The sequence below is a fragment of the Sinocyclocheilus rhinocerous genome, unplaced genomic scaffold (genome assembly GCF_001515625.1).
Source record: "Sinocyclocheilus rhinocerous isolate Xijiao unplaced genomic scaffold, SAMN03320098_v1.1 scaffold260, whole genome shotgun sequence".
NCBI classification, from domain to species: domain Eukaryota; kingdom Metazoa; phylum Chordata; class Actinopteri; order Cypriniformes; family Cyprinidae; genus Sinocyclocheilus; species Sinocyclocheilus rhinocerous.
Window position 1 is genome coordinate 370,684 of NW_015637541.1, and position 16,305 is coordinate 386,988.

General features: G+C 36.2%; 1 long non-coding RNA gene across 1 annotated transcript in view; it reads left to right on the forward strand.

Annotated features, from left to right (window-relative positions):
• The first annotated feature begins 6,021 nt into the window (after positions 1-6,021).
• Positions 6,022-16,305, forward strand: part of LOC107749017 (uncharacterized) — an 18,469-nt gene continuing 8,185 nt past the window's right edge. Inside the window, exon 1 of the long non-coding RNA XR_001640984.1 lies at positions 6,022-6,423. This is a non-coding gene — a long non-coding RNA (uncharacterized LOC107749017). The remainder of the gene's footprint in view (positions 6,424-16,305) is intronic.

The window sequence follows — 16,305 nt, forward strand, 5'->3', positions numbered from 1 at the left end:
AAAAGCTAGTTCATGCATTCATGACCTCTAGACTGGACTATTGTATGTAATGCATAGCTAGATGGTTGTCTTGCATCTTCAATAAACAAGCTACAGGTAGTCCAAAATGCAGCTGCTAGAGTCCTAACCAGGTCAAAAAAATATGATCATATTACCTAAATTTTTCATTCTCTGCACTGGCTATCTATTAAGTTCCATATCAGATACAAAAAAAAAAACTACTTACTTTTAAGGTCCTAAATGGTTTAGCTCCTGTGTACCTAACTAGTCTTCTATCACTTCCAAATTGTGAACAACCCTGCTAACGTCAGCCCAGCTTTTGGCCTTTTATGCCTGACTAGTAGCAGGAAAGCATCTATTATTTTAGCGTCCAATTACAAAGACACATGCCCTGAACAAACATGCCATGTGTTTGTCTGCCCTCCACCATCCATCCACAAACACAGAAAGGAGATTGAACCTGACCAACTGTTCTGGACACATTACCCACCTCAAATGAGCCTGGCGGAGTTCTCTGTCTGCAGGTCTGGTTCTTTTTATAGGGCCGGTGTGCTGGATAAATCTACAGCTCAGTGGGTAGAGAGACCCATGGGATATTTTTATGAGCACAAAGGGACAACAAACTTATTAATGGCTTTTACTTTTAAGGTCCTAAATGGTTTAGCTCCTGTGTACCTAACTAGTCTTCTATCACGCTACAATCCATCCCGCTCCCTAAGGTCGCAAAACTCTGGACTCTTGGTAGTTCCTAGTATAGAAAACTGTAGTTCATCGTGAAAAGCTCTATATAAACTTGAATTGAATTGAAAACTTGAATTGAATAGCGACACGATTTGGGGTGTTTACAGCTGGTGGAACATATGCTTATGGATGTACGTCAGAAAGTCAACAAGGTCTCATATTTGTCATTTTATAAGGAACAACTCTTTTTCAAGATACAGGGAAAAATCATACACTCAGATTTGGACATCATGGCCTCTGATCTGGAGCTTTTCTCTGTAAAATGATGTGCCTAAATGTCTGTGTATGCAAAAGTTTAGAATTTAAGAAATAATTTCATAAATTATTAAATGTAGGATGTTAAATAACCATTTGAATTGGAATAAAAGAAGGACAGATTTACTGAATTCAAAGAAATTCAACACAATCACAACAGAGGGATTTCATTACGCACACAAATGTTTGTTAACACAAGTTTTGCAGTAAAACCTATTTGAACTAATTATGCTTATTAATTTACTGGTATACAGAATACTGTTAAATACTGCCACAATATATATTAATTTCTAATATATATTTAAATTATTCTAAGTATTATATTACCTCAAATGAGCCTGGTGGAGTTCTCTGTCTGCAGGTCTGGTTCTTTTTATAGGGCCAGTGTGCTGGATAAATCTACAGCTCAGTGGGTAGAGAGACCCATGGGATATTTTTATGAGCACAAAGGGACAACAAACTTATTAATGGCTTGATAGATGAATTCAACGAAAATCTAAGTTCTTTAGCTCACTTATTTGTTGTTAAGAGGCTAATTTTTGGGCTATTTTGCTTCCATAACTAGTGGAAAGAAAACATCCAAATTACACATTCAAGTGATTATTTTATTACACTATATATATTTTGAACAGATTTGGAGAAATTGAGCATTACATCACTTGCTCATCAATGGATCCTCTGCAGTGAATGGGTGCCGTCAGAATAAGAGTTCAAACAGCTGATAAAAACATCACAATAATCCACATGGAATCCACAGGACTTCAGACCATCAGTTAATGCCTTGTGAAGCGAAAAGCTGCATGTTTGTAATAAATAAATTGATCATTAAGACATTTTCAACTTCAAACCATTGCTTCCAGCTAAAATGGAATATTATGGACTGAGTCCTCTATCCATAATATTGCTTTCTACAGTGTAAAAGTCATCTTGACTGAATCAGGAGAGAAATATGCACTGATCAAACACTGTTTACAAGTGAAAACAGTCTAAAACAGTTCTAAACAAAAATGTTGATGGATTTTGGATTTTGATGTGAGAGGACAACAGGGGATGGACTTTTTCAGTGGAGAAAGAGTTATTATGGATCATGGGCACGTTTTTGTTTTGGCCAGAAGCAAGAGTGTAGGGTTAAAACGCTTTAATGATAGACTTGTTTTTTACAAACACGCAACTTCTCATTTCACAAGACATTAACTGATGGACTGAGTGGAGTGGATTACTTTGTGGATTATTGTGTTGTTTTTAGCAGCTGTTTGGACTCTCATTCTGATGGCACTCATTCATTTCAGAGGATCCATTGGTGAATAAATGGTTAAATTTTCCACTGTTTCAATGAATTTTCAGCAAATTTTCATTTTTTGGGTGAACTATTCCTTTAAACTTATTGTTTGCACACTTACAGAAGCATATTCTTCATAACACTAGAGGGCACCCCAGAGACTTAATGTCAAAACTGAGTGGATCTTAATATAGCCAAAAGTCTAATGAGTACAAATGGTGTTCAATAAATAATGATTCTTTGTGCTTTAAAACATTCAAACCTTCCATCATGAGTCAGACTTTCCAATGGTCGGTCACCACGGCAACAGTTTGATGATCCCAGTAAGCGCTGTGACCTCTGCCTCTCCTTGTGCATTGTGGGAAATGGAATATCAGCAGCTGTTGCACAGTGGGTGACTTCTGCACACCATCCAGCATGGCTGGCCAATGTAACCACAGTGATTAATTATGACACAGAGATCTGGAACGTCTTGAGTGGACGGCACACGGTGCCAATGAAACGGGGCAGATCTCCATCTGGATACAGAAAAAGGTTAATATTTTTAATTGCTGCAATCATGATATGGATATTTATAATTTTTATTGTACATTAAGGTCAGTGTAGTAGTGTAAATTGACTTGACCAGTACGTTTTCACAGTATCACACTGCATTAAATTTGAGGCATCAGCCCAGAATAAACAGCTCCAAAATAATTTCAAGTTAGTTTTAAAAGGGTTAAAGTTAATGTTGTTAGATGTTCATACCCAATGGGCCATAAAGCAGGTCAGAGTGATAATTGCAACCAAATGTTTGAGGTAGAGTATTTGCAAAGGATCAATTTATCAAACCCACAAGTGAATGTTTAGTTATTTTTACGTTCTACTGAATAAATAATGTTTTCCAGATGGTTAAATCTTTCATATGCTGTTTTTCTGTTAAAGAAGCACACAAATCTATAGTCTTTTAGTCTTTGCAACTTTACAGATCTTCTTTATGCACCAAGAGCTTGTAACACTTCAAAGAGAAAGGAAAAACTGAAATCGCATCATATGACCCCTTTAATATAGATCCAGTTCCCAATTCAAATAAAAATCCACATTCAAATCTAGACCCAGATCCAGACCAAAAACCAGTTCCAAAACTGTGTTCAGATTCAAATCCACATTCAAATTTACACCCAGATCCAGATCCAAAAATCAGATTCAAATCCATATCTAAATCTACACCTTGATCCAGATCCAAAGTTATATTCAAAGGCCTGGAATGAGTCAGATTTCATTCAGATCTAAATCGAAATTCAAATAAATATCCACATTTAAATCTAGATTCAGTTCCATACTCAAAACCTGATACAAATATGTGTTTAGATCCAAATTCAGATTCAAATCCACATTTAAATATACACACAGATCCAGATTCAGACCCATAGTCAGATTCAAATCCACATTTAAATCTACACCTTGTTCCAGATCCAAAACTATATTCAAAGCCCTGGCACGAGTCAGATTTCATTCAGATCCATATTTCAAATACATATCCACATTTAAATCTACACCCAGATCCAGACCCCCAAAAAGATCCAAATCTGTTTTCAGATCCAAATTCAGATTCAAATAAACTTCTAATTCTAACCCAGATCAAGGTCAAAAACCTGACCCAAAATTATGTTCAGATCCAGATTCAAATCCACATATAAATCTAGACCCAGATCTATACCCCAAACTATATTCAGTTTCAAATTCAGATCCAGAATCAAACCCCAAATCAGATCCCATTAGATCCAAATTTAGACCTGGATCATTGACCCATTATGTTCTATAAAAATAACTGATCATCAATGCTGTACATAAAGACATGTGATATACAAATTAAAGCATATTCAAAGGCCTGCCCTACAACACATGGACATTTTTCAATGCCTATTCTTGTTCATGGTACATACAGTATGCAAGTCCTGTGTAAAGACGATGGGCTGAGTGACCATCTTATACACTTATACAGTGGCAGCCATCAGTCTCAAACCTGTAAAAAACTCAATAATTCATACCAGCAGTAATAAAGTCTACAACAGCCATCAAACCCTCCCTCTCTCTCCTCCTGCCTGACTCTATCAGCTTGAAACTGTACAGCAATCTTGTCGAAAGGAACAAATAGAAAACACTACAGTTTAAACAACCATCTCAAGCAATACAAAAGCATCCTGTCCTGATCAACAGAAGCTTTTTAAGTTTCTACAATCAGAGAATGTTCACTTTTACACGCTTTTAATGTACAGAAAATTTATCAAAAGAATCAGACAAGAGCATCACCCAACATTCAATTTCCAGTTGACCACATCATATAATTTCACTCTCATGTTTCCTCCAATCTTACAGTACATGCACACTCCCTGTCCACACAATATTTGGCCTCTGGGTTTAATTTAAAGATAATCATATTTCTTACACAACATTTGCTTTGACATCTTCTCATTTTCAGCACTGACATTGTTTTACTTTGGATTACAGCAGCACTTATTTTTGCATACATTTTGTTATCCCAAAGACATTTTTTAGTTTGAAGCATTGTGGAGCTCCACCCTGTTGCCACGATATGTTTGATGGTTTGATAAGGAAGTCAGGAAAAGCGATGCTCAGGAATCCAGTTGGGTGTCTGATGTTAGACATCTGTTTGAAGTGCCACTATGACAGACAGATCAAGCCTCAATTCAGCTGGAATACTAAAGAGTCTCATTTAGTCATAACACTGTAGGGACTTTTCTGGCAAATTTCTATAGTTTTATTGAACCAAAGCAATTTAGAGTCAGTTTTGATCAGATTCACTCAAAAATAAAAGTCTGATTGAGCCAAAAATATTCTTTTTAAATTAATGAACTGCCTGCATCTTAAAGCATGAACTGTTTGAATGAAGGAATAAATACCCTGTTCAAATTTTAACCTCAATGTTTTTCCTGAACTTTGGTATTATTTTCATGATGCCAAAGCACATTTTAGAGGCCAATTTTAGTTAGTTAGTTACTTTTAAATGCCATTATTATGGTGGTTCTCCTTAGATTCATTCGAGACATTATAGACATTACTATAATATAGTAATTATAATAATATATTGTAATTATATATTATTATAAAATTATAATATCAATATAAAATATAATATCAATATAAAATTATAATATCAATATATCAATATATCAATATATATATATATATATATATATATATATTGTATATGTTTATATAATAGAGAAAATTCTGCTCAAGCAATTTTATATCAAACGTCAGGGAAATATCGAGTCGATTTTGAACAGTTCACTCACGCATTTCTAATTTTAGAGAAAAAGAGAACAAAGAGTTGCCTGGATTAAGTGAATATTTACTTACAATACATTTAAAAAGAACCCTGCAAATCCATCCATCATTTGCAAGCGATGGAGAAAGTCTATTAGGCTAAGTTTAACACCTGCGTGAGCTGCTTGTGAACGACTCTGTACTGCGGGTGCGGACATTTCTAGACTTAAAGCGTATGAAAACACTAAAAATACAATAAAGAACTTAAAGTACAAAAAAGACATTACCATTTAGCGTTTGGGTGTCAAACGCGGCAGTGAGGGAGAACTGTCTGTCACTGCGAGTGTGTGTGCAATCTGAACCGATCAGGGAGTTTGTGTGTGAGGTGTTCGGATCTCTCCTCCTCTCACACTTCCTCAAACACACTCTCCGTCCCTCTGAGGTCGCAGTCCTCCTGTCCGTGTGTGTATCAGCAAGACTCATTTAGTGTGTGAGGACTGTTTTAAAAGTGTGTACGCTGAGGGGCTGAACTCAAAGCCCCCCGTGGCCGTCTTGAGAGCAAACGGAGCCAGTCGATTTCCCCCAGAGACTCCAATGCAGATGGTGTGAGCAGTGAGGGGAAAAGTTTATGACAGCTCTGCTGTTTTCGGTTCACGGCTGCCCCATGGAGCTTTTTGATTTTACGGTTGCAGCTATAGACTTTTGACCGGACTGTTTGACTCAGTAATGCACTTGTATCGGACAGAGTCACGTTCGGGATTGAATCTTGGACCGCAGTGAATCCTGTAGCGGAGTCACGCACTGGATTTGTTTTGGGTTTTATTGACATTTTTTCCCACTGCGTTTTTGTGGACGTTCTTTGGATAGCATTTTTTAAGGTAATAATTGTCTGTTTACAGTCATTTGGATGCTGCTAATGACAAGTTAGCTGTGTGCATGTGGTTATTGTTCTGTTGTGAGACGCGTGTGTGTGTGTTTTGCTTTGCTGTAATGTAAAGGTCACCCAGCTCCAGAAATTTTGTCTATGTGTGCATGCGTGTGTCATAACCACAGAAACACATAATCAACTATAATCAGTGTGTATGTGTATGATTCTTGCCTTTTTATTTATGTCTATCTATATGGGTTTTTCATCAGATGTCATGCAGCTCTGTGGCATAGGCTACTGAACTTGTTAATTGTCAATTATCCAAACAAACCTTTTTAATAAGTTCCATAGACCTCACCGTTGGACAAAGCTAGTTTCATATTTTTACAGCTGTTGTCTACTAGCTTTGACAATTTGAAGGAGAAGTGTTAAAATAGCTCAGATATTCTCCTTTTCCATTCAAAAGTACAGCGTTTTTAATTTTTGGCTTTGTTTGAAACACTTGTGGTGGACATCCAGAGGTTGGAGTTCTCAGTTTGAAGTACTTTGTCTCAGATATTTCTTCTCATAAATAAAAATAGACTCAAATGGCAGTAAGAGCATAGTGTAATAAATGTGGATAGCAGAGCGTGGACTATTTCAGCTTGGGAGATTTTGATTAAAAATTGAGTTTATATTGAAATCTCTTCTTTTGTTTGCAGAATTTGGCAAATCTGAGCACAGTTTGAGATTGAGATCTCCTATGAAACTCTAAAGGAGACACAAATTAGATTACCTGGGTCTAATCTAAGACCCTCAGAAGATAAACCAGGGCATTTAAGCCATTTGCTCTTCTTTTATTCCCATATCTACAACAATTGAGATATTAAAGAGCTCTTATTCTATGGGCAGAGAAGCATTTTGTGTACTAATAAACTCTGCTCACAGTGAATTAACTCAGAGCAGTTTAGAGGTTTATGTTGAGTTAGAGGAGGTGTGGAGGAGAGTGGCAGAGGGGGAGAGGTAGATGGAGATGCAGATAGAAACTAATGAAAGGAACAATCTGTCAGCTCACTGACACTGAAGGAAATGATATCTGGGAGAGAAGAGAACGTACTGTTTGGTGATAATTCACAAACAGAATGGGTTATGCTGTATTTCGTTGTGTTTTTAAATATTTCATTTTGTTATATAGGAGAAACAGTTAAGATTCTAAAGATGCCTCACTTGTGATTTGTCTTTTTAAAGGATAACATCACATTCAAAACATTCTAGAGGTCCTAACCCTCTTCCAATATCCTAACCTTATTACCACACGTTATGGTGCTTTAACGTTGATGAAGGAACGTTATTTGCCAGTACGGAGAGAGTGACATCACTGTGGCTATTTAGAGGACTGATCTCCTTTCATTTTCCCCCATCAAACCCTCTGTGACCCAACGCTGTGATTGTGTTTGTGATGAGGGCATGTCTGTCTCTGTCTCATTCAAGCATTGTGCAGACTGCAAACCTTCTCATCTGGTGTTTGGGAGCAGCCAAAGTCAGAGCAAAACAGTTGCATCACTTTTGCAGCTACACTCTTAAAAAAAGGATATTTATTGGCATCAATTGTTCCATTAGGAACCTTTAACATGCATGGAACTTTTCCATCAGACAAAAGGTTCTTTACAGTGGATAACATTTATTTTGATTATTCAAATGTTTTTCACACTTAGAAAAAAATTGTTCTTTTAAGAGCTGTTCACTGAAAGGTTCCTTGGAGAACCCAAAATGGTTCTTCTATGGAATCACTGTGAAAAAAAAGTTTTTTTTGGAAACTTTTATCCTTTCGTATTCACTAAAAATAGATGTTTCTGTAGATTTGCAGCAATCATGGCAGCAGTAATTCATCAATTGATAAAGATGTGATGGAGAAGAGTGTTCGCGCATTCACCATTTTTAAGAGCCAAGGCTAGTTTAAAATGTCTATTTCAAATGACAATTTGAAGAAGGAAACGTGTTAAAATAGCTCAGACGTTCTCCTTTTCCATGCAAGGGTGTTTTAGGGTTTTTTCGAGACACTTGTGATGGGCAGAGTTTGAAGTTCTCAGTTTTAAGTACTTTGTCTCAGATGTTTTTCCTAACATTCTTAAGGAGAAATACATAATGGACTTAGATGATTGTTGACATACAATAATAGTACAGAGTAATAAATAAATGTGAGCATGGCATGGACCATTTCAGCTTGGGAGGAATTTGTACTGAAATCATTTTCTTTTGGTTGCCCATTCTTATTCATTTATAAAAATAGATGTTTGTGTAATTCATCAATTGATTATGCAATGATGAGGAACAGCGTTGTTGTCAAGCGCATATTCAGCACTTTTGGGAACCAATGCTGTGCCATAATTTCTTCAAGAAGGCACTACAGAAGGTAGTTGAACCATCTTGAATTATGGTCTGCAAAGTTCTAGGTTTGGCAAAAGTTTCTCACCTAGTTGTGAAGGTCTGGAGACTAAGAATATGGTCTAACTTGTCTAAACAGTCCAAACCTCAAACAAAGAGGCAGTCGGGCGGTCCATTAAACTGGAGTCAGTCATTCTGTCGAATTAGAGAAAGGACACAGCCAAAGCCATCCCAATCTGAAGGTGGCTGCAGTATCATCATCATCATGATCCTTAAATGTGTCTGTTTTTAGCAACTCTGTTTCCCTTATTCATACAAAAAAAGCCAGCTAGGTGCCTCGAGGCCAACGCCCGTTGACTTACCAACCACTTCTGCTAAAATTTCCCCAAATGAGTCAGACAGTCATATGCCTACATGCATGGTTTTGCACAGATGTAAGAAGGATTCCTCAAGAGGAGTATTTTAATAAATCGAGAACCTCACATGTGGCATTACATTAGTTAGAACCTGACTTGTGGCAATGAGACAGATATACAGTGTGGCCTCCAAAACAGACAAAAAGTTCCTCAAAGGGACTATAAAATATTGTATATCAATACTTAGTGAATGAAAAACATAGTCCATTCAACTTTTCGCCAAATTACTCATATTGACTACATTTATTGTATGTTTTGGAGCTTGATGGTTGTAGTCCCCATCTATTTTCATTGTATATGAAACAGTATCCTGGACACGGTTTTAAATCATAAGGGGAAAAGAAGTAAATGATGCCAAAATATATATTTCGGGCTGAAATATTCCTTTACCATTGATATATATTTCCATACAAAAATTCTGTAAGATTTGTTATCTTTTTTGAAAGTCTCTTATGCTCACTGAGAGTATGTTTAAACAACAATGATGCACTAAAAATGTAAAAGTTTTTCCTTTGCATTTTTAAAAAAGTTTTGACAAAGTTGCTAAAACGATCCATTCATACGGATCCGTGAAAATGGCTAAAAATACAGCGCTGAATTTTGCCTGCCAGGCCAGTAGATGGCGATGCCACTTTGTAAACACTGCGCACATAACTGACCGTGTAATATATATGCGCTTGACCGTTTTCACAAATTATTTTTTTTTTTGTGTAAACTACAAAAACGTTTTCAAAACCGTGCACTTTGAAACCTGTTTTCGAATGTTTGCAATTCCAGGCTCTCAAAAAATGTGTTGTTATGTAAATGAATGTATGCATTTATTATTTGAAAAATGGTAATATCGTAAATTTAGCCATTTCGCCAGTCTTCAGTGTCACATGATCCTTCAGAAATCATAATATGGTGATTTGCTGATCAAGAAACAGTATTTCTTTTTGTTATTTTTCCCCCAACTTTTGTAACATAAAAATGTCTTTACTGTTACTCTTGATCAATTTAATGCATCCTTGCTGAAGAAAAACAAAAAAAACAACCAAAACTTACTGACCTCAAACATTTGAACTCCTGACACATTCAAGTTGAAAAGTTGAGAATAAAACTAGGAAGTGGAACCATTTCTACTTTTGCTAATTCTTCTGAAACATCTAAAGTTGAAAGGAAACAGAAAGCCCTTATGACATTTCCATATGAATTAAGTGAGTATGATGTCATAAGAGGTTTTTGTTGCCTTTCACCTTTTGATCTTTGAAATTACTGTAATGAAACAGTGTCGACGGCTGAGTTGAGAACAGAAATAGGAATTGGAACCATTTCTACTTTTGCTAATTCTTCTAAATCATCTAAAGATGAAAGGAAACACAAAGCCCTTATGACATCATACTCACGTAATTCATATGCCACATGTGTCAATCAAACAGCAGTGACAGTTGAACCTTGACCTTTACCTGACTGTGTACATGCACTCTGCCAGAAAGACGTCTCTTACACCCTACTGTGATTTGAAAGTGAAAGTGAAAAAGTGAAAGTGACGTGTGGCGACCCATACTAGGAATTAGTGCTCTGCATTTATCCCATCCTAAGTGCACACACACAGCAGTGAACACACACACACTGTGAACACACACCCGGAGCAGTGGGCAGCCATTTTTGCTGCAGCGCCCGGGGAGCAGTTGGGGGTTCGGTGCCTTGCTGAAGGGCACCTCAGTTGTGGTATTGAAGGTGGGATAGAGCGCTGTACATTCACTCCCCCCCACCTACAATCCCTGCCGGTACGAGACTCGAACCCACAACCTTTGGGTTACGAGTCCGACTCTCTAACCATTAGGCCACGACTTCCCACATTTTGGCAGGTTTTCTCCAGAACAACACACTGATATGTGCCTCAGTGCCTCAATCCTCATTTTTAGAAGTTTTGCGGTACTGATAGATATTTTTATATTCTAAACATTTAGGCCTGGTTTCATAGACAGGGCTTAGCCTAAGCCAGGATTAGGCCATAGTTCAATTAGGACATTTAAGTAATTTTTATAAACGTGCCTTAGAAAAAAACATTACTGGTGTGCTTTTTGAGACAAAACAAAGGCACTGATATATTTTAAGATCAGTCAGTGCAAGTTTCTTTCATTTGAAACAGCTCAGATTTACACTCAGACTTACATTTTAGTCTAGGACTAGGCTTAAGCCTTGTCTGTGAAACCGGGGGTTAAAGTTTTTATTCTTTATATACACTAGCATCGTATTGAATTGAATAGCATTTGTCTTCCATTTTAGAAGTTTTGCGGTACTGATAGATATTTTTATATTCTGAACATTTAAAGCTTTTATTTTTTATGTACACTATAATATATAACATCGTGATGAATTAAATAACATTTGTCTTCCATTTTAGAAGAATGTTTTTTTTCCCACTAAGCTCATTTGCAATGCATTCTGGAATTGCTTAATCCATATGAATTACATTCCTTTCATTTTCTGCAAAAATCTTGGTACGCAACCTGACACGCAAGGTCATAACGTGGCTAAAATACATAATTCCGTCTGTATGTCTTTTCAAACATCAATATCTCTAATGCTCTCTGGTCTGGTACAGGGGCATTGTGTTTCACGGTCAGTTGGACTGAAAGTGGCAATCAGCATTAGCAGCTGCAGCATTAGCTGTCAGGAGCTGTAGACAGAAGTGACCAGCAGCTGTCAGACTGAAGCACAGACAGGCAGACAGACAGACAGATGGCTGGGGTAAAGCCTGCAACGTGCCCGTTTTAGTTCACTCACTCACAGACACACAAAGAACTGGCCGATATAAAGAATGCATGACCACTCAAGGGATTTACTGCCCTTTGGGGCGACTGAAAATGCCAGATTAATGCATCTTTTCCATCTTAATGCTCCTTTAATAATCAATGTTTTGTGGGTTTTCTTGGTTTTGCACAACAATGGCTGTTATTTAGTTGAAGCTCCAGGGATCAGATTTCTAGTTGATGAATCTGGTGCAGGTGCACTGAACTTTTAGCTAAGATCAGTATATATAAGACCATAATATTCTGGTCCCTATATTGTTCAAAGGTTTGGGGTCACTAAGATTTGTAACTGTTTTTGAAAGAACATTTTACGCTCACCAAAGCTGCATTTATTTGATCAAATAAAAGTGTAATATTGTGAAATACCATTATTTCACAATATTTGAATAGATTTTAAAATATGATTTATTCCTGTAATGGAAAAACTGAATATTCTGCAGTCATTACTCATCTTCAGTGTCACACGATCCTTTAGAAATCATTCTAATATGCTGATTTAGTAGAATTTTTTTTTTCTTGTTATTAATGTTGAAAACAGTTATAATTTTTTTGTGAAAACTGATAAATTCTTTAGGATTTTTTGATGAAAGTTAAAAGGAACAGCATTTATATGAAACTATTTTTTTTTTAAAGAAATTAATACTTTTATGAAACTTACAATTTCATATAAATAAAAATGTATATGAACATTTTGTATAATATTTTGTATAGGACTTTCAGTGTTTAATAGCAATGCAGAAATTATATTTATTTATATTTATTTATTCATTAACATAAATAAATACTGGGTAAAATTGGGTGCCATTTAAGCTAGATTAGATCTTTTATTGATAGTTTTTAGTACCTAATTAAATTTTCCTTTTGCATCCATTCACCATCTTAGCTAAACATTCTCATTTATCTCTTTGCATGGAGTGCATTCTGGATTCTACAAAAGATACATGAGATGCTACCTTAGAATTGACAAAATTACATACAGTATCTCATTATTTATTTGGAACAGCGATCCAGCATTTGCTTATAATGCCTAAAATTGTTGCCTAGGTGGCCAGAACTTTTTTTTCCCCTGAACACAGCTCTTGAGCTAGAGAAAGTGGTTCCCAGTAATAAAAGGGTCAAACAAAGCCATGTCAGACACTAAGGCCAGCTCTGTGTGCTCAGCCCTGTCACATTCCCATGTGCAGAGTAAACATGCTTAGCAAGCAAAGAGTATTAAGCGTGAGCAGATGCTACTCAGCTAACAGGTACAGAAGAGAGATCTCAAATTACAGCATTTATGGTCTCTTTCTAGTTCATAAATATGTGTTGCATAGGATGAAGATCTTGCTGAGCAAGATATTTAAAGTTGAAATATGTATACACAGGAAATAAATGGTATAGAAACAATTTTCACTCAGAAATTGATAGTCAATTTCACAAACAATTACAAAGAAATGGCAAGTAGCATTGAATAAAAACATGAAATTTAGAACATCCAATGATTATTTTACTCAGAAAGTTGGCAAAGATGTCAATGAATGTGAACCAAATAGTCAGAAGGCTCAAAAGAGGTCAAAATAAATGAGGAGAAGCATGAAAATATCCTATCTGCAAATCACATATATTCTTGTCCCGGCAGGATTAGATTTGTCACAGGATTCCCAGGTTAGCCGCAAAACAATCGGTAATTGGCTTCATCAGTTTTTCTTGTGTGAGAAAAACAGGTCATGTTCAATTTCAGATGGGACTGAAATCACAAAGTACGCCTGCGAGACACAAATTTCCATTGGCATAGGGCTTGCAGGAAAAGTCTTGTTGTCAAGTAATCCATTACATCTGATTGAGATGTCTGTTACGGAAGATTGCACAGGATGCTTTCTTCATCCGTGTGCCAGGGAACACTAGCCAAGCATTGACAGAAATTTCTGAACATAATTGCTGGGATCTTTCTGTTTTTCATTGATCGATGTTGGCAGACATACATTACATGAGCTTCTCTGTGCATTGTAATGAAAGCCAGTGGTCTTCGCTCTAAGTAAACCGTCCATTGTTTACTTATTCCAAATGGGTGGTTTAAAATTTTTATTTGTTCTCTAAGATTGATCAGAAGCGATTAATAAAGTGTGTGAGTCATTGGCTGAGGTTTCACTGCAGTGAATGACTGGATCTGCATGTTAATGTTAAAGAAACTTTCACAGTCATGCTGCAGTTTCTGCAGAGAACAGTCAGGAGCTTTTACTTGTTAGCAGAAACATAGATGCTCTGGTTATAAAACTTCATTGACCCGTGAATGTACAGTAAGATATCATTTAACAGATGCTTTTATTTGAAGCTATTGGCCGCACACCTCACTCATAATTGGTTTTCTTCATTGGTTGTTCTTCAAAAGTCAGTCTAAGATGAAAAAAGGGAGCTTCAGTAGTGTCTCTGAAAAAGCAAGCCAAGCTCAAACTGTTGATGGAAATGAGAAAAGACTTGTGGGATTGCAAAAGTGTGGTCTTACAATTGTCTGAAAGTGTTTTGGAAGGAGTACACGGTAATCTTGGACCTTGCAGATGGTTCACAGATTTTGAGAAAAGCAAAGTGAGAAAAAAAAGACTATTAGAATATTTTTGCATTGCAATTTTTTTGTGTTTTTGCAGTATCACATATCAAATAACTCACATTGTAATAAAATAGCACTAAAAATCTAACTACTGTAATACACACTCTAAAAAATGATGGATTAAATATAACCCAGCGCTGGGTTAAAAAGGGATAAAAAATGATGGATTAAATATAACCCAGCGCTGGGTTAAAAAGGGACAAACCCAGCTATTGGGTTGTTTTGACCCAGCGCTTGAGTTCCTAACCGCTGGGTCAAAACAACCCAATAGCTGGGTTTGTCCCTTTTTAACCCAGCGCTGGGTTATATTTAACCCAGCATTTTTTAGAATGCAGTATGCCATTTTGGTGTAAATATTGTAGATTCCTGCTAAATAATCTTTTAGGAAACTGAAGGACTTTGGAGATTTTTCAGTGAGGGATTCTTGTCAAAAAGGTGTTTTTAAATGTTCATTAAAAATACCATAGTTTGTTGTAAAGTAACCATACATTTACAGTGTAATCATGGTAACGAGGAGCCAGTTGTTTTTACCTATTGTTTGGTTACCAATACAGATACCACAGTTAAACAATTGAAGATTTATGGTGAATTTTCATTAGGTTGGAGATCAGAGTGTTCCGGTCAGAGCCACAGTTCTGTGAGAGATTGTCTAACCATCTTCTCCCCATAAACATCGGGATTTTGTTCCCTCTGGAGATTTTCTCGTATGCATGTTCCTGTTAATGGACATTGTTCTCATATTCCCACAGACAAACACGTACACAGTCCCAAGGTCAAAGAGTGTGAGATATTCAGCGTAGGATTCCAGAATTGTAGTATACTAAGATGTAAACAAATAAACAGCTGCAGACTGCTGTAGTAGAGAGAGGAAACTGAACACTCACATTTTTTCATAGTTTGTTTACTGAACACGCATGTATAAATTCAGCCAAATAAGCAAAATCTTGATGTCTTCTGTCAGATTTTATTGCCGATTTGAAATGTATTATTACTGAAACAAAGGTATGCATGACATAGGAGTTCTGGCAATATGACAAGCCGATAATGAACCGATAAATGGACCAACTCTATACTGTTTTGTCTAAAGCATTAAAATAAAAAAACAATAAAAACTAAAATCAAGAGAAGAAAAATAATTTGAAAAACATGTTAACATGTTTGTAAATAAAATAAATGTTTTACATATAATAAATGTATTTAAAGAGTAACTTTTAAGGGAGTGCAAGATGATGTTAAATGAGGTAAATAGGGAAAATAAGTATACACAATTAAATGTCTATAGCACACACACACACACACACTATATATATATATATATATATATATAACCAATTTAAATAAATACATATTATACACACACACACATACACACATTGTGCATCCATCCCAAATGAAATGTTGTCTTGACCTGACCAAGATGGCCATTTAATTTTATTTAATTTATCTGTATACATATTTATACCTTACCCTTACCCTTATTAATTATTATAAATTATTATTAATTACACTACAAAAAAAAGAGATCTGATAAAAAAATGAGTATTAATAATGCATTTCTATTCAGCAGACTGCAGGGGATATTTAATTCATGAACCTCATCAATAAACTCCTTTATGCCAGACAGAGAGGCTGTGCGAGAGGACAAGTCTGTCTCCGTCATCAGAAGACCAATCATCCGCCCATATAAGTACACACACACACACACACACACACACACACACTCATTCACA